The following is an 18,452-nucleotide window of genomic DNA, read 5'->3' on the forward strand; positions in this document are numbered from 1 at the left end:
CCACAGCTGTGGCGTAGGTTGAAGCTGTGGTTCATATTCAGTCCCTGGCCCAGAATCTTCCATATGCCATGGGTATAGCAAAAAAAAAAAAAAGCAAGCAAGCAGGTGTTCCCATAGTGGCGCAGAGGAAACGAATCCCACCAGGAACCATGAGGTCACAGTTTTGATCCCTGGCCTTGCTCAGTGGGTTGAGGATCTGGCGTTGCTATGGCTGTGATGTAGGCCAGGGAATACAGCTCTGATTAGACCCCTAGCCTGGGAACCTCCATATGCTGAGGGTATGGCCCTAAAAGGACAAAAAGACAAAAAAAAAAAAAAAAAAAAAAAAAAAAGGACTAGAATCATTTTGCAAATGGATTTGTTGACAGTCATTGTACAAACATGTGAAGATGGCTGTTTTTACCCATCCGGGAAGGTCTACAATCGCTAAACATCCATCACAATCCTTTTATATAAAAATCATCTAGAAAGGAAGGAAAGCTCCTGGCTTTGCTGTGACATCTTTCTCCACATTGTCAACATGATGCACGGGGCAGCTCTTAGAACACTGATAAGCTGGACTTTCAAACATGAAGCATACCAATCACACCTATTTTTGGCATCCTTCCCTGCCTCTTTTACTTAGGAATGCCATGCTATGAGGGAGCAGATTTTTAAGGTATTCTAGCAGCTGTCTGGGAAATGCCAAGATGATTTTGGTGTAAAATATGCCTTGATGGTTTGGGGGGGGGTTGGCTGTGCCCACAGCATGTAGAAGTTCCTGGGCCAGGTATCCAACCCGTGCCGCTGCAGTGACCCAAGCCCCCGCAGTGACAATGTCAGATCCTTAACCCACTGGACCACGCGAGAACTCCCTCGATGGTTTTATTATTCTGAATAGGACCTGATCTTGGAGAAGGGAAACAGAAAAATGAGAATGTTGTCAGGAAATAGCCTCAGTCTTGGCTGTGTTATTATTAAGAAAACTACATTTTATACCAACCTTGTCGCTAAGAATTTTAACTTCTCTAGAGATGAGGGATCCTATTGTTTTATGTTAGACCATGATACAAAAGCATGATGCAAATCAACACAGAACCCCCCAAATTAATGCACTTTTTGAGAAGTGGAAGGTCACCTTCAGGTTAGTAAGGACGTAAACTTTGCTCCAAGGGTAAAACACACAGGAAAAATGAAAAATAACTTTTATTTATGTTAACAGTATACTGTTCACTTTGCTGTCCACGTGAAACTAACACAACATTGTAAATAAACTATACTTCAATGAAAAAAACTTTAAACATTAAGCAAATTATTATTATTTGTCTTTTGTCCTTTTTTAGGGCTGCACCCGCGGCACATGGAGGTTCCCAAGCTAAGGGTCAATCGGAGCTGTAGCTGCCGGCCTACACCACAGCCACAGCAACACAGGATCCGAGCTGTGTCTGCCACCACAGCTCACGGCAATGCTGGATCCTTAATCCACCAAGTGAGGCCAGGGATCGAACCCACAACCTCATGGCTCCTAGTTGGATTCGATTCCACTGCGCCACAATGGGAACTCCCAAACATTAAGTAAATTTAAAAATAACCCCAGTAGACTGTATACCCAAAGGCTGTTTTACTTACAAGTGAACGAGGTTATTTAAAGCTTTATAATTCTTAAAATAGCAGTAACCTGAAGGAGTGCCTCTAAAATGACAGAATGAGGACGTCTGAAAATCCCCTCCTCCACAAAAGCAGAAGCACTGGCAACACTTGTCAAAATCAACTTTTCCACAAACTCCAGAAATTAACCAAGCTTTAAAAACTTGAAGAAGAATTTATGCAAGAAAAACAGCTGAATCTCACAGTCGAAACAGCGAGCTTCGAGGCATTTTGACTTGCTTTTTTCCGTCCTCTCCCAACGCCACCGAAGTCCCCAAATTCAGCAGTGTCACGAAAACCAGAGGCCCGGCAGCCACTAGAGGGGGCACAGAGGGTGTGAAACTCTCCAAAAAGCCCTCCCTCTAGGGAAGGGTCACGGCTTGACTTATCTGGAAGCTCCTGTTCAGAGCCCCATTCACAGGGCTTGTCTGCCTCTGAGCCCCCACAGTGAGACACCCCATCTGTAGGAGTTGAAACAACTGGCAGCTAGTTATCTGCCGTGCCAGCCTCCTAAGGCAGGAACCCAACAGCGGCAAACAAAGGCTGGATGCAAACCTTAAGCGGAACAGCGGGGAATGAGATGCCAATACGGAGCTTTGAAAAATTCTGACACACACCTGAGAATCTTTTTTTTTGTTCCTTTTTCTTTTTTGGCCACCCTAGGGCACATGGAGGTCCCGGGCCAGGGATCAGATCTGAGCCATGGTTGTGGCAACGTTGGATCCTTTAAGCCACTGTGCCGGGCTGAGTAGGGATTGACCCTCTGTCCTGCTGCTGCAGAGATGCCGCTGATCCCACTGTGCCACAGCGGGAACTCCACAACTGGGGATCTTCCCAGGCTAGGGGTCAAATGGGAGCTACAGCTGCTGGCCTACACCACAGCAACGTCAGATCCGAAACGAGTCTGCGACCTACGCCACAGCTCACAGCAACGCCAGATCCTTAACCCACTGAGCGAGGCCGGGGATCGAACCCACGAGCTCATGGTTCCTAGTTGGATTTGTTTCTGCTGCACCACGACGGGAACTCCGACAATGGGGATCTTGAAATTCATGTGCATTTGCAGAACTATGAGTATGTCCAGGAAATACTTGAAAAGGCCCCAGCCTCTCAGCTCTGGTGACCTTGAGGCCCTGTTTAAGCAGGAAGTGAAGAATAAAGCAGAAAAAACTGCCAGAGTATTTGAAGGCTTGCTGCACCAACATACAGAGGCCTTAGCAAAGAGTAGGAGTCTTACTGCTTCAAGGCTAAACTGAAGGAAACCTCTGTCCAGTCATTAGCTGACCACTAAGTGAACCAAGAAGAAACTTCAGTGACTACATGGGCCAAAGGAAACACACTTTGTAGAAACAGTCCATGAAAATCAATAAACAAATAAATAGCAAAAGTCAATAAACAAATAAATAGCAAGAAGTTGATTTCTGGAGTTGTCACATTATATTATTTAAAATATCTGAGCGTTCCCATTGTGGCACAGCGGAAACGAATCCGACTAGGAACCAAGAGGTTGTGGGTTCTGTCCCTGCCCTCGCTCAGTGGGTTAACGATCCGGCGTTGCCGTGAGCTGTGGTGTAGGTTTCAGAAGCGGCTCGGATCCTGTGTTGCTGTGGCTCTGGCATAGGCCGGAGACTACAGCTCTGATTCGACCCCTAGCCTGGGAACCTTCATGTGCCGTAGGAGCGGCCCAAAGAAATAGCAAAAAAAAAAAAAAAAAAAAAAAAAAAAAGATGTCAGTTGTTCCCAACCTGACCTAAAGATCCAAAGCAGTCTCAATCCCAATCCCAGCAAATTAGTTTTGAGATACTAACAAATCGATCGTAAAGTTTACGTGGAGAAGCAAAAGAGCCTGGACGGCCCAGACAGTATCGAAGGAGAAGAACACAGCTGGAATACGGACACCACAGGACTGACTTCCAGACCTACTATAACACTACGGTAACCAGGACACTGCGGTATTGACAGAAGGAGAGACGAATCAGAACAGATCAGAAAGCCCTCCAATATAACCACATAAATATGCTCAACTGACCTTTGACCAAAGAGCAAAGGCAATAAAATTTAGCAAAGACAAGTCTTCTGAGCAAATGGTGCTGCAACGAGTGAGCACCCACACGCAAAAAAAGATTAATGTAGACACAGACCTTATGCCCTCATAAAATATAATTTAAAATGGTTCACAGGGAGTTCCCGTTGTGGCACAGTGGAAACGAATCCGACTAGGAACCATGAGGTTGCGGGTTCGATCCTGGCCTTGCTCAGTGGGTTAAGGATCCAGCGTTGCTGTGAGCTGTTGTGTAGGTCGCAGACACAGCTCGGATCCGGTGTTGCTGTGGTCGTGGTGTAGGCCGGCGGCTACAGCTCTGTTTAGACCCCTAGCCTGGGAACCTCCACATGCCGTAGGTGCGGGCTCCCCTTCCCCCCAAAAAAGGCCTAAAATGGTTCACAGACCTACAGGGAGCACAGATACAAAGCTATAAATCTCCTAGAAGACAACAGGAGAAAATATAGGTGGATCTTGGGTTCGGTGATGATTTCTAAGACACTAAACCGAAGGCATGAGCCGTAAAAGAAAGGACCGATAAGCTAGACTGAATGGAAATTGAACTTTTTGCCCTGTTAAAGACATTATTAAGGGAGTGAAAGGACAAGCCACAAACTGGGAGAACATATTTGCAAAAGGTTTATCTGACAAAGGACTGTCATCCACAACATCCAAAGAACTCAAAACTAAATAAGAAAACCAACAACCTGATTAAAAAATGAGCCCCCCAAAATGGGCCAAAGATATTATTTAACAGACACTTCATCAGAGAAGATACACAGATGGCAAATAAGTATATGAAAACACATGTCATCAGGAAATGCAAATCAGAAGTTCCTCTCATGGATCAGCGGTTAATGACCCCAGCCAGTATCCATGAGGACGCAGGTTCGATCCCTGGCCTCACTCAGTGGGTTAAGGATCTGGTGTTGCTGTGAGCTGAGGTGTAGGTTACAGAGGTGGCTCAGATCTGGTGCTGCCGTGAGCTGTGGTGTAGGCCAGCAGCTGCATCTCCGATTCAACCCATAGCCTGGGAACCTCCATATACTGTGGGTGTGGCCCTAAAAAGACAAACCAACAAACAAAAAGGAAATGCAAATCAAAATAACAATTGAATACCCTAACCCACCAACTAGAATGGCCAGAATCTGAAACACTGACAGCTCCACAACACTGCTAGTGAGGCACTTTCATTCATTGCTGGTGGGAATACACAAGGGAATAGCCACTACGGAAGACAGTTTGATGTTTCTTATAAAATTAAACCTCCTTTTACCATATGATCCAGGACACCCAGTCCTTAGTATTTCCCCAAAGGAGTTGAAAACTTATGTCCACACTAAAACCTGCACATAAATGTTTACAGCAGCTTCATTCATGATTGCCAAACCTCGGCAGCAACAAAGAAGTCCTTCAGTAGGTGAATGGATGAATAAACTGTGGTCCATCCAGACAATGGAATATTATTTGGCACTGAAAAGAAACTGTCAAGCCATGAAAAGACATGGAGGAAACCCAAATACTTATCACTAAGTGAAAGAAGTCAATAGGAAAACACAATATACGGTATGTTTCCAACGATGTGACATTTGTTTTTTTATCTTTAAACTTTTTTTAATGGGTCTCAGATTTCTGTGACAGTTCTGTGAATGTTTGGTCAAGTTGTTTCCATTGAAAAGTACTGATTTTTAAATCTAGTAACTTAAAACTGCCACACTCCAAACAGATGGTCCACAAAATATTCTCCTTCCCCTCTGAAGGTTTTATGATGCGTAGTTATCATTAACTGGCCTTTTACTATTAAACTTAAATGGCCAATTAAGACAAACCATTCTGGAACCATTCTTCCACCAGTGATTAATACTGGGGTGGCAGGTACTGGGCATAATATTCGTTTAGCCTTCTGAGGTTTCTTTCTTTCTTTCTTTTTTTTTGGGGGGGGTCGTTTAAGGGCTTTTTTTGTCTTTTAAGGGCTGAACGTGAAGCATATGGAGGTTCCGAGGCTAGGGGTCCAATCAGAGCTGCAGCTGACAGCCTACACTAGAGCCACAGCAACGCCAGATCCTTAACCCACTGAGCAAGGATTGAACCTGCGTCCCCACAGATCCTCGTCAGATTCGCTTTTGCTGAGCCACGACAGGAACTCCGAGCCTTCTGAGCTTTCTGAGCAGACGTGGTGACGCTGCCAGCTCCAGCTGCCTTCTTGTCCACTGCTTTGCTGACAGCCACAGCAACCATCTGCCTCATGTCACGAACAGCAAAACAGCCCAGAGGAAGAGAGAGAAGCTCTCAACACGCAGGGGCTTTGCCAGGAACCACAGCAACAATGGCAGCACCCCCATATTTCAAGAACTTGGGGCCATCTTCCAGCGTTTCCCTAGGACGACAGTCAACTTCGCCTTCTGCCCAGCAAACCTGCAAGCAATGGGAGCTGTGGGACAATCCAGCAGAGGTGCGCATCCAGCACTGGTTTGGCCAGGATGGTCCAAGCTCATCGCCTGAGCTGTAGAGCCAGCTGCTTCCATTGGTGGGTCATTTTTGCTATCACCAGTCACTCTGCCACAATGAACATCTTTTACAGACACGTTCTCTTTTTTTATTACTCAATGAATTTATTACATTTATAGCTGTACAATGATCATCACAATCCAGTTTACAGGATTTCCATCCCACACCCCCAGCGTATCCTCCCACGTCCAACCTCTCTCCTTTGGAAACCACAAGTTTTTCAAAGTCTGTGAGTCAGCCTCTGTTCTGGAAAGAAGTTCACTGTGTCCTTTTTTCAGATTCCGCAGGTACGTGACAGCATTTGACAGACATGTTCTGGACATAGAAGCCCACAGTGTCCCCAGGAAGGGCTTCACTCAAAGCTTGACGGTGTGCATTTCAACAGACCTGACCTCAGTTGTAACGCTGACATGGTGGCCACCATGCCAGGTTTGAGAACACCTGTCTCCACTCAGCCCCCAGGGACGGTACCGATACCACCAGCTTTGCAGACGTCCTGGAATGGCTGGTGCGAGGGCTTGTCAGCTGGACGAGTTGGCGGCAGGATGCAGTCCAGAGCTTCAAGCAGCATGGTTCCGCTGGCATTGCCATCTTCATGGGTGACTTTCCATCCCTTGAAACCAAGGCATGTTAGCACTTGGCTCCAGCATGTGGTCACCATTCCCGCCAAAACTGGCACAGAAGCTACCGTATCAGGGTTGTAGCCCATTTTCGTCGTGTAAGTACTGACTTCCTTAACCATTTCCTCGATCTCTTCTGGCCGCAGGGTGGCTCAGAAGAATCCATTTTCACTCCAACAATTAGCCGTTTCACACCCAGAGTGTAAGCCGGAAGGGCAGGCTCACGGGTCTGCCTGTTCTTGAAAATACCTGGTTTGAATTCACCAACACCAGCAGCAGCAATCAGGACAGCACAGTCAGCTCGGGACGTGCCTGTAATCGTGTTTTTAATAAAGTCTCCGCGTCCTGGCGCGTCAACGATGATCACCTAGTACTTTGCTGGTCTTGAATTTCCACAGGGAGACGTCAAGGATAACACGACGCTGACGTTCAGCCTTCAGTCCGTCCAAGACCCAGGCATCCTCGGAGGAGCCCTTCCCATCGGAGCAGCCACTTTTTCGAACTTTTCGACAGTTGCATGTATAGATCCAGTGGCCAGCAGTGGTAGACGTGCCTGAATCTTCGCGTCCAAGGACACTGACGCTGATGAGAATCTTCTCCTTTCCTGTTCTCGCTTAGGTTTCAGGGACGGTTTTAATGACACCTGTGTCCTGGCGGCAAACCCACTGCAAAAAGCTTAGGTGACGTTTGGAAAAGGCACAACTATGGAGACAGCAAAAAGGTCAGCAGCTGCTGGGGTCTGAACGCAGGGGGTGTTTAGTGCAGTGAAGTTACTCTGTATAATAATGTAATTATGCATTGGTCCAAACTGTTCTATATCACCAAGACTGAACCCAAGCGTAATATATGGACTTTGGCTGATTAAGATGTATCAAGGTAGGTTCATCAGTTTTTTTTTTTTTTTGTCTTTTTGTCTTTTTTGTTGTTGTTGTTGTTGTTATTGTTGCTATTTCTTGGGCCACTCCCGCGGCATATGGAGGTTCCCAGGCTAGGGGTTGAATTGGAGCTGTAGCCACCGGCCTACGCCAGAGCCACAGCAACGCAGGATCCGAGCTGTGTCTGCAACCTACACCACAGCTCACGGCAACGCCGGATCGTTAACCCACTGAGCAAGGGCAGGGATCGAACCCGCAACCTCATGGTTCCTAGTCGGATTCGTTAACCACTGCGCCACGACGGGAACTCCGGTTCATCAGTTTTAACAAAGGTACCACTCCGGTTGGGGATGTTATAACGGGGGAAGCTATGAATGGGGGGGGGGCAGGGGATAGATGGGAAATTTCTGTATCTTTCTCTTGATTTTGTTGTGAACCTTAAGCTGCTCTAAAACATTAAGCCTGAAGAATGTTTTTTAATTAGAGGTGTTCAGTAGCAGGTTTGAAGCGGCCAAGGAAAGAATCTATAAATTTGAATATAGAAAATAGAAATTGTCCATTCTTTTTTTTTTTTTTTTGTCTTTTTGCCTTTTCTGGGGCCGCTCCCGAGGCATAGGGAGGTTCCCAGGCTAGGCGTCTAATCAGAGCCATAGCCACTAGCCTATGCCAGAGCCACAGCAAAGCTGGATCCAAGCTGCATCTGCGGCCTATACCACAGCTCACGGCAATGCCAGATCCTTAACCCACTGAGCAAGGTCAGGGATCGAACTTGCAACCTCATGGTTCTAGTCGGATTTGTTTCCACTGAGCCATGGTGGGAACTCCAGATAGAACATTCTTAAAACAAAGAAGGCCGGGGGCTGGCGGGGGGGGGGGTGGGAAGAGAAGAAGAAGAAGGGGAGGGGTGGAAGGGGGGGGAAGGGAAAAGGAGGAAGAGGAGAGGGAGGGGGAAGAGGGGGGGAGGAGGGGAAGGAGGAGGAAGAGGAAGGAGAAGGAGGAGGAGAATGAGCAGAGCCTCAGGGACTTGTGATAACCATCAAGCAAACCAAAATACACACAATGGAGTCCTAGAAAGAGGAAACAGACAGGGACAGCCGAGCAAGAGAGCAGGAGGAGTGGGGGAGAGACATAAAGCGTATTCGGAAAAATCATGGGCAAAACCTCTCAAAATTTATTTAAAAAAAATGCTAAGCTACACATCTAAGAAGTTCAATAGCCTCAAGGTAATACAAATTCAAAGAAATTCACATTTAAACACATTGAACCATTGAAAGACAAAGAGAGAATCTGGCAAGCAGCAACTGAAAAGCAACTCACCATGCAAGAATAACTACTGGAGCTCCTGTTGGGGCTCAAGGGAAATGAATCCGACTAGGATCCATGAGGATGCAGGTTCAAGCCCTGGCCTTGCTCAGTGGGTTAAGGATCCGGCAATGCGGTGAACAGAGGTGTAGGTTCCAGATGTGGCTCAGATCCAGCTTTGCTGTGGCTGTGGTGTAGGCTGGCAGCTACAGCTTCAATTCGACCCCTAGCCTAGGAACCTCCGTATGCTGCACATGTTGCCTTTGGAAAAAAAAAAAAAAAAAAAAAAAAAAAAAAGAGTCACTGCTAATGTCTCATCAGAAGCTATGAAGGCCAGGAGGCAGTTGGATGATATATTCAGAGTGCTGAAATAAAAAACTCAATCAGGAATTTTAGGAGTTCCTGCTGTGATGCAATGGGATTGGCTACGTCTTGGGAGAGCTGGAATGCAGGTTCAATCCCTAGCCTAGCTCAGCGGGTTAAGGATCTGGCATTGTGGCAGCTGCAGCTTAGGTTGTAACTGCAGCTCAGATACGATCCCTGGCCCAGGAACTCCATTTGCTCTGGGGTGGCTATAAAAGAAAAGAAAAAAAAAAAATTCTATAGCCAGGAGTTCCTGCTGTGGCACAGTGGGTTAAAACTCCAGCGTCAGCATTTTGGGTTGCTGTGGAGGCATGGGCTTGATCCTGGGCCAGCACAGTGTGTTAAAGGATCTGGTGTGGATGCAGCTTGGATTCCATCTCTGCCCCAGGAACCTTCACATGGCATAGCTGTGGCTATTTAAAAAAAAAAAAAAAAAAAAAGGCGTTCCCACTGTGGCACAAAGAGATCAGTGGCCTTTTGGGACCCAGGTTTGATCCCCAGCCCAGCACAGTGGGTTAAGGATCTGGCATTGCCGCAGCTGCAGATTAGGTTGCAACTACGGCTCACATCTGGTCCCTGACCTGGGAACTCCGTATGCCGCAGGGTGGCCAAAAAAAGAAGAAGACAGAAACGGAGAAACAGAGGAACAAGAAAGATAAAAGTATATACCAAACAAATAAAAGTAAAGATGTAGAACTTCTTAGTAATTACATTTCCTATAAATGGATTATATGCACCAATAAAAATACAGAGATTAGCAGATTAAAAAATCATTATCCTACTATATGCTGGCTAAATGAGTGACACTAGATTCATAGATACAAAAAGTTGAAATTAAAAGGACAGAAAAAAGATATATCATGTAAAAAATAAACAAAAGATATCTAGAATGGTTAAAATGATATCAGACAAATAGAATTGGAGACAAAAATTGTTAAGGGACAAAGAAAGGCAATTTGTAATGATAAAAGGGTCAATCCATCAGGAATACATAACAATTATAAACATAAATGCAGAGTTCCAAAATACATGAAAGAGGAGTTCCCGTCATGGCACAGTGGCAATGAATCCGACTAGGAACCATGAGGTTGGGGGTTCGACCCCTGGCCTTGCTCAGTGGGTTAGGGATCCGGTGTTGCCGTGAGCTGTGGTGTAGGTCGCAGATGTGGCTGTGGCATAGGCTGGCAACTGTAGCTGATTGGACCCCTAGCCTGGGAACCTCTATATACCTCAGGTGCGCCCCCCCCCCAAAAAAAGCAAAATACATGAAATAAAAATGGACAGAATGGAAGAGAGAACAGCACAGTTCAACAAGAACAGTTGGAGATTTTTTTTTTTTTGTCTTTTGTCTTTTGTCTCTCTTTTGTTGTTGTTGTTGTTGTTGCCATTTCTTGGGCCGCTCCCGCGGCATATGGAGGTTCCCAGGCTAGGGGCTGAATCGGAGCTGTAGCCACCGGCCTACGCCAGAGCCACAGCAACTCGGGATCCGAGCCGCGTCTGCAACCTACACCACAGCTCACGGCAACGCCGGATCGTTAACCCACTGAGCAAGGGCAGGGACCGAACCCACAACCTCATGGTTCCTAGTCGGATTCGTTAACCACTGCGCCACGACGGGAACTCCAGTTGGAGATTTCAATACCCCTACCAAAAACGATTAGTCAGAAGATCAACAGGGAGACAGATGACTTGCACAAAACTCTATAAATAAACCAGTTAGACCGAGCAGATATCTGCAGAACCCATCAACAAACAACAACATCATACCATTAGGCCGTTAACAGAAGCACCAATACATTTTTAAACATTGAAATAACCTAAAGTATGTTCTCTGAACACAATGGAAGAAACTGGAACTCAATACATTAAACAACACACTCCTAAATAATTCCATGAGTAAAAGAACAGATCACAAGAGATGTTACAAAATAAGTCGAACGAAATGAAAATGAAAAATATAAAAACTTACTGAATGCAGCTAAAGCAGTGCTTAGAGGGAAATCTAGAGCTATAACTGTCTCTAGGAAAAAAAAGAAAGACGGAGTTCCTGTTGCGGCGCAGCAGGAACAAATCCAGCTAGTACCCAGGAGGATGTGGGTTTGATCCTCGGCCTCGCTCAGTGGGTTAAGGACCCAGCACTGCGGTGAGCTGTGGTGTAGGCGGCAGACTCGCCTCGGATCCTGGGTTGCTGTGGCTGTGGTATAGGTCAGCAGCTGTAGCTCCTATTCAAGGCCTAGCCTGGGAATCTGGAAACTTCCATATGCCTCAGGAGCCACCCTAAAAAGCAAAGCAAAGCAAAGAAACAAAGAAAAGAAGAAAGAGCTTAAATCCGTAAACTAACCTATTAACTTATTTATTTATTGGCTGAGCTTGAAATATGCAGAAGTGAACCCCCACCACAGCTGTAACCAAAGCCACAGCAGTGACAATGCCAGATCCTCAACCTGCTGAGCCACGAGGGAACTTGTTACCTTTAAAAGAAAACAGGGAGTTCCCGTCATGGCTCAGCAGGTTACAAACCCAACTAGGATCCACAAGGACTCAGGTTCGATCCCCGGCCTTGCTCAGTGGCTTAAGGATCTGGCAGTGCCATGAGCTGTGGTCTAGGTCACAGATGCAGCTCGGACCTGGTGTTGCTGTAGCTGTGGTGTAGGCCAGTGACTATACCTCTGATTGGACCCCTACCTCGCCTGGGAACCTCCATATTCTGGGTGTGTGGCTCTAAAAAGACCAAAAACAAAATAAAATAAAAAAATTAAATAAAATATATAAAATGAAATAATATGAAATAAAAAGAGCAAAATAAACTCAACTCCAACAGAAGGAAAGAAATAATAAATAAAGCAAAAATAAATGGAAAAGATAGAAAAATAATATAGAAAATGGACAAACGAAAAGCTGGTCCTATGAAAAGATCAATAAAACTAATAAGCCTTTAGCTACACTGATGAAGAAAAAAAGAGAGAAGAATTGAATTATTAAAATCAGAGGAGGGAGTTCCCATCGTGGCGCAGTGGTCAACGAATCCGACTAGGAACCATGAGGTTGCGGGTTCGGTCCCTGCCCTTGCTCAGTGGGTTAACGATCCGGTGTTGCCGTGAGCTGTGGTGTAGGTTGCAGACGCGGCTCGGATCCCGAGTTGCTGTGGCTCTGGCGTAGGCCGGTGGCTACAGCTCCAATTCGACCCCTAGCCTGGGAACCTCCATATGCCGCGGGAGCGGCCCAAGAAATAGCAAAAAGACAAAAAAAAAAAAAAAAAAAAAAAAAAAAAAGAATTAAAATCAGAGGATAGGAGTTCCTGTCGTGGTTCAGTGGTTAATGAACCCAACTAGTATCCATGAGGTTCCGTGCTCGATCCCTGGCCTTGCTCAGTGGATTAAGAATCCAGATTGCTGTGGCTGTGGTGTAGGCCGCAGACGTGGCTCCAATCCCACGTTGCTGTGGCTGTGGTGTAGGCTGGTGCCTTCAGCTCCGACTGGACCCCTAGCCTGGGAACCTCCATATGCCACAGGTGTGGCCCTAAAAAGACAAAAAAAAGAAAAAAAAATCAGAAGATAAAAAAGGGGACATCACTATTATCCTCACAGAAATAAAAAAGCGTTATAAGAGCAAGGGTAAGTCAATAAATTATATAACATAAGTGAAATGGACACATTTCTAGAAAGACACAAACTGCCAAATTTGACATACGAAGTAAAACAAATATACCTGTAACAGGTAAAGAGCTTGAATTGTAATTTTAAAACTGCCTCAAGAAACATCCAGCCCCAGGTAGCCTCAGTGATGCATATTCTACCACACGTTTAAAGAATCATACATACCGATGCTGCACAAATTCTTTCAAAAAAGGAGAGAACGCTCAACTCATTCTATGAAACCAGTACTACCCTGATACAAAACTAGACAAAGATATCACAAGAAAACTACAGACCAACATCTTTTATAAATAAGAAGTAACTCCTCTCAACAAAACATCAAGCAGTAGCATATAAAAAGGACTGTACACCATTAGCAAATGGGAGACTCCAAGGAATGCAAGTTGGCTTAACATGTCAGAGCCAATTGATTTAATGCACCATATCACTAGAAAAAAATGCAAACCTACATGATCATTTCAACTGAGGCAGAAACATCATTTGAGAAAATTCCAAAGTTCTTTCATTATAAAAACAAAGTAAGTGCTTGCTTTGGCAGCACATACACTAAAATTGGAAGGATCCAGAGAAGACGGGCATGGCCTCTGTGTAAGGATGACACGCAAATTCCTGAAACATTCCATTTTTTTTTTTTTAGGACCGCACTCATGGCATATGGAAGTTCCCAGGCTAGGGGTGGAATCAGAGCTGCAGCTGCCGGCCTACACCACAGCCACAGCAATGCAGGATCTGAGCCATGTCTGCGACTTATGCTTCGGCTTAAGGCAACGCTAGATCCTTAACCCACTGAGAGAGAGGCCAGTGATCGAACCCGTGTCCTCACGGATGCTAGTCCGGTTCATTACCACTGAGCCACAACGGGAACTCCCTTCCTTTTTTTTTCTCTTTTTTTCATTCCATATTTTTCATTGTAAATCAACTACACTGTAATAAAAAATAAAAAATAAAACGCCAAACAAACTAGGAATAGAAGGAAATTTTGCACAGCTAGCATCCTATTCTATGCTAAAAGGCTTTACCCCTAAGATCAGGATTAAGACAAGTATATACACGCTCATCCTGTCTATCTGATGTTGTGTAAAGACAGTAGCTAGGGCTATTAGTGAAGAAAAAGAAATAAAACCCATACAGATTGAAAAGCAAGAAGTGAAACTATTTCTACTCATAGAATATGTGACATTCTATATGGAAAATCATAAGGAATCCTCAAACACAGGCTTACTGACAAATGAGTTCAGCATGTTTGTAGGATACCAGATCAATATAAAAAAACCCCATTCTATTTCTTTCTTTTTTTGGCTGCACCCACAGCATATGGCAGTTCCCAAGCCAGGGATCGAATCTGAGCTGCAGCTAAGGCAATTCCGGATTCTTTATCCACTGGGCTGGGCCAGGGTTTGAACCTGCGCCATCACAAAGATGACTCAGGGTCATTAACCACTGTGGCACAGCAGGAACTCCAAAAAAAAAGCCCTTGTATTTCTGTACACTAGCAATGATCAACACCAAGTTAAATTCAAGAATACAATTCCATTCACAGTCGCATGAAAAAAGGATAAAATACATAGGAAAACATTTAACAAAGGAAGTAAAAGACTTGTGCACTGGAAATTATAAAACATTGCTGAAAGAAATTTAAAACCTGCATAAATAGCAGGAAACTCCATGTTCATTGATCAGAAGACTTAATACTGTTAGGAGGACATTACTTCGCCAACTGAGCTACAGATTCAACTCAATCCTTACCAAAATCCCAGCTGTCTTTCTTTTTTTTTTTTTTTTTTTTTTTTTTTTTGTCTTTTGTTGTTGTTGTTGTTGTTGTTGTAGTTGTTGCTATTTCTTGGGCCGCTCCCGCAGCATATGGAGGTTCCCAGGCTAGGGGTTCAATCGGAGCTGTAGCCACTGGCCTACGCCAGAGCCACAGCAACGCGGGATCCGAGCCGCATCTGCAACCTACACCACAGCTCACGGCAACGCCGGATCGTTAAACCCACTGAGCAAGGGCAGGGACCGAACCCGCAACCTCATGGTTCCTAGTCAGATTCGTTAACCACTGCGCCACGACGGGAACTCCGCCAGCTGTCTTTCTTTTTATTTATTTATTTATTTGTTTTGTCTTTTTGCCATTTCTTGGGCCGCTGCCATGGCATATGCAGGTTCCCAGGCTAGGGGTCTAATCGGAGCTGTAGCCACCGGCCTATGCCACAGCCACAGCCATGCAGGATCTGAGCCATGTCTGTGACCTACACCACAGCTCACGGCAATGCTGGATCCTTAACCCATTGAGCAAGGTCAGGGATCGAACCCACAACCTCATGGTTCCCAGTTGGATTCGTTAACCACTGCGCCACGACGGGAACTCCCCCAGCTGTCTTTCTTGCAGTAACTGACAACGTGATCTTAAAATCCACATGGACATGAAAGAGAGCCACGATAGCCAAAACAATCTTGAAAAAAGAACAAAACTGGGGGACTCACACTTCCTGATTTCTACACTTACTCCCAATCCATAATAAGGCAGTGCAGCAATAGTGGCAGGATAGATACATAGCGATTTCCTGTCATGGCTCAGTGGTTAAGGAATCCGCCTAGGAAGCATGAGGTTGCGGGTTCGGTCCCTTGTCTCGCTCAGCTGGTTAAGGATTCGCCATTGCTGTGAGCTGTGTTGTAGTTCGCAGACTCGGCTTGGATTTGGCATTGCTGGGGCTCTGGTGAAGGCCGGTGGCTACAGCTCCCTTTAGACCCCGAGCCGGGGAACCTCCATATGCTGTGGGTGCGGCCTTAGAGAAAGGCAAAAAAAAAAAAAAAAAAAAGAAAGAATGGATACATAGATCAATGGGACAGAACTGAAAGTCCAGTTTTCTGATGATGGTGCCAAGACAATGCAATAGGGGAAAGGGCAGTCTTTTCAAAATATGGTGCTGGGGAGTTCCCATGGTGGCTCAGCAGAAAGGAATCTGATTGGCATCCATGAGGACGCAGGATCAATCCCTGGCCTCGATCAGTGAGTTAAGTTTCCGGCTTGCCGTGAGCTGTGGTGTAGGTCGCAGATGCATCTCGGATCTAGTGTTGCTGTGGCTGTGGTGAAGGCCAGAGGCTACAGCTTGGATTCGATCCCTAGCCTGGGAACCTCCATATGCCTCCGGTGCCGCTCTAAAAAAGACCAAAAAAAAAAAAAAAAAAAAAAAAAAGTGCTAGGATGCAACTGGATTTTCACATGCAAAAAAAATAAATAAATAAAGTTGGACCTTTATTTTACACAAAAATTAACTCTAAATGGATCAAAGACCTAAATGTAAGAGCTAAAACTATAAATCTCCTTAAGAAAACATAGGGGAAAAAGCTTCATAACATTATATTCGGCAATGATTTGCTGGATATGATAGCAATAAAAGAAAGAAAGATAAATTGGACTACATCAAAATTAAAAGCCTCTGTAAAGCAAAAGGCAGGTAACAGAGTAAAAAGGCAACACATAGGATAGGAAAAATACGTGCAAATGTATCTGATAAGGAGTTAATCCAGAATACATAAAGAACTCCAATTCAACAACAACAAGATATATAACCTGATTAAAAATGGGCAAATAATTTGAACAGCTATTTCTCCAAAGAAGATATACAAATGACCAATAAGCACATGAAAAGATGCTCGACATTATTAATCATTAGGGAAATGCACACCAAAACCACAGTGAGTGGTTCCCCTTGTGGCTCAGCAGTAATGAACCCAACTAGGATCCATGAGGAAGCAGGTTTGATCCCTGGCCTCGCTCAGTGGGCTAAAGGATCCAGCCTTGCTGTGAGCTGTGGTGGTGTTTGCAGGCACGTCTTGGATCCCGCATTGCTGTGGCTGTGGTATAAGCCGGCAGCTGCAGCTTCGATTCAAGCCCTAGCCTGGGAACTTCCATATGCTGCGTGCACAGCCCAAAAAGACAAAAAAACAAAAACAAAAACAAAAACAAAAAAAACCCAAAACCAAAACTAAAAACCCCCCAAAACACACAGTGACATATACCACATCACACCCACTAGAACGGCTCCTATTAAAAAAGGAAACAAATCAACAGAAAATAATGAACGTGGGCAAGGATGTGGCAAAATTGAAATTCTTGGGCACTGTGGGTAGAAATGTAAAATTGTGCAGCTGTTATGGAAAACAGCGGGATGGTTCCTCAAAAATTAAAAATAGAATTTCCATCTGATCCAGCTAGTCCACTTCTGACTATATATCCAAAAGAATTGCAAACAGGTCCCAAATTGATATCTTTACACATGCAAAAAAAAAAAAAAAATAATGATAAACTTGGGCCCTTATTTTCACAGTAGCATTCTTCACAACAGCCAAAAGGTGGAAGCAGCCCAAACGTCCATGGATGGACGAATGGATAAATAACATGCATACACATGCACTGGATTGTTATTCTGCTATAAAAAGGAATGAAATTCTGACACGCGGATGAACCTTGAGAACACTATGCTAAGTGAAGCAAGCCAGGCACAAAAGGACAACGACTATATGATCCCAATTACATGAGGTGCCTATAGAGCAGTCAAATCCACAGACACAGAAGATGGTGAACGGCAGTTGCCAGGGACTGGGGAGGGGACGAAATGGGGAGGTGCTAAGTAATGGAAATAGAGTTTTAGTGGGGGTTTTTTTGTTTTTTGTTTGTCTTTTTAGGGCCACACCCGAAGCATATGGAGGTTCCCAGGCTAGGAGTCTAATCAGAGCTGTAGCCACTGGCCTCCACCACAGCCACAGCCACGCCCGATCGAAGCCTCATCTGCAATCTACACCACGGCTCACGGCAACGGCGGATCCTCAACCCACTGAACGAGGCCAGGGATCGAACCCACAACCTCACGACTACCAGTGGGATTTGTTTCCACTGCACCACCGCGGGAACTCCAGAGTTTTAGTTTTATAAGATGAAAATGTCCTAGAGATTTGTTGCTAAATGATGTCAGTGTGCTTAACATTACTGACGTGTACCCTTAAAATGGTTAAGACAGTAAATTTTATATAGTATGGATTTTACCACAATTTTTCCTTTTTTTTTTTTTTTTTTTTGTCTTTTGTCTTTTTTAGGTCCCCACCCACGGCACTTGGAAGTTCCCAGGCCAGGGGTCCATCAGAGCTACAGCTGCCAGCCTACACCACAGCCACAGCAACCCTAGATCTGAGCCAGGTCTGCAACCTACACCAGCGCTCACGGCAACACTGGATCCTTAACCCACTGAGCGAGGCCAGGGATCAAACCCGCAACCTCATCGTTCCTAGTCAGATTCGTTTCCAATGCGCCACGACGGGAACTCCTATTTTACCACAATTTTTTCAAGGCTAAAAAATTGCTTAATTATGTTTACAGAAATGAGAGATGGTGAGATGTTATCATTTATCAGATTGAGACGATTTTTCTCTGTGACACTTGACTTCTGTATCTCGACCTGTACCTGTG

General features: G+C 45.0%; 1 non-coding gene and 1 pseudogene across 1 annotated transcript; one reads left to right on the forward strand and one right to left on the reverse strand.

Moving 5' to 3' along the window:
* Positions 1–6,299: 6,299 nt before the first annotated feature.
* LOC106510709 (putative elongation factor 1-alpha-like 3 pseudogene) lies at positions 6,300–7,594 on the reverse strand (annotated as a pseudogene).
* A 5,919-nt stretch (positions 7,595–13,513) lies between these two features.
* Positions 13,514–13,620, forward strand: LOC146399701 (U6 spliceosomal RNA). The gene has a single exon (XR_014816989.1). It is a non-coding gene; the product is annotated as a U6 spliceosomal RNA (small nuclear RNA).
* Positions 13,621–18,452: the final 4,832 nt, after the last annotated feature.

This window comes from Sus scrofa, chromosome 9 (genome assembly GCF_054392235.1).
Source record: "Sus scrofa isolate SSC_HxYL_T2T_F1_AM1 chromosome 9, Sscrofa_HxYL_maternal_Yorkshire_Landrace_v2.0, whole genome shotgun sequence".
NCBI lineage: Eukaryota > Metazoa > Chordata > Mammalia > Artiodactyla > Suidae > Sus > Sus scrofa.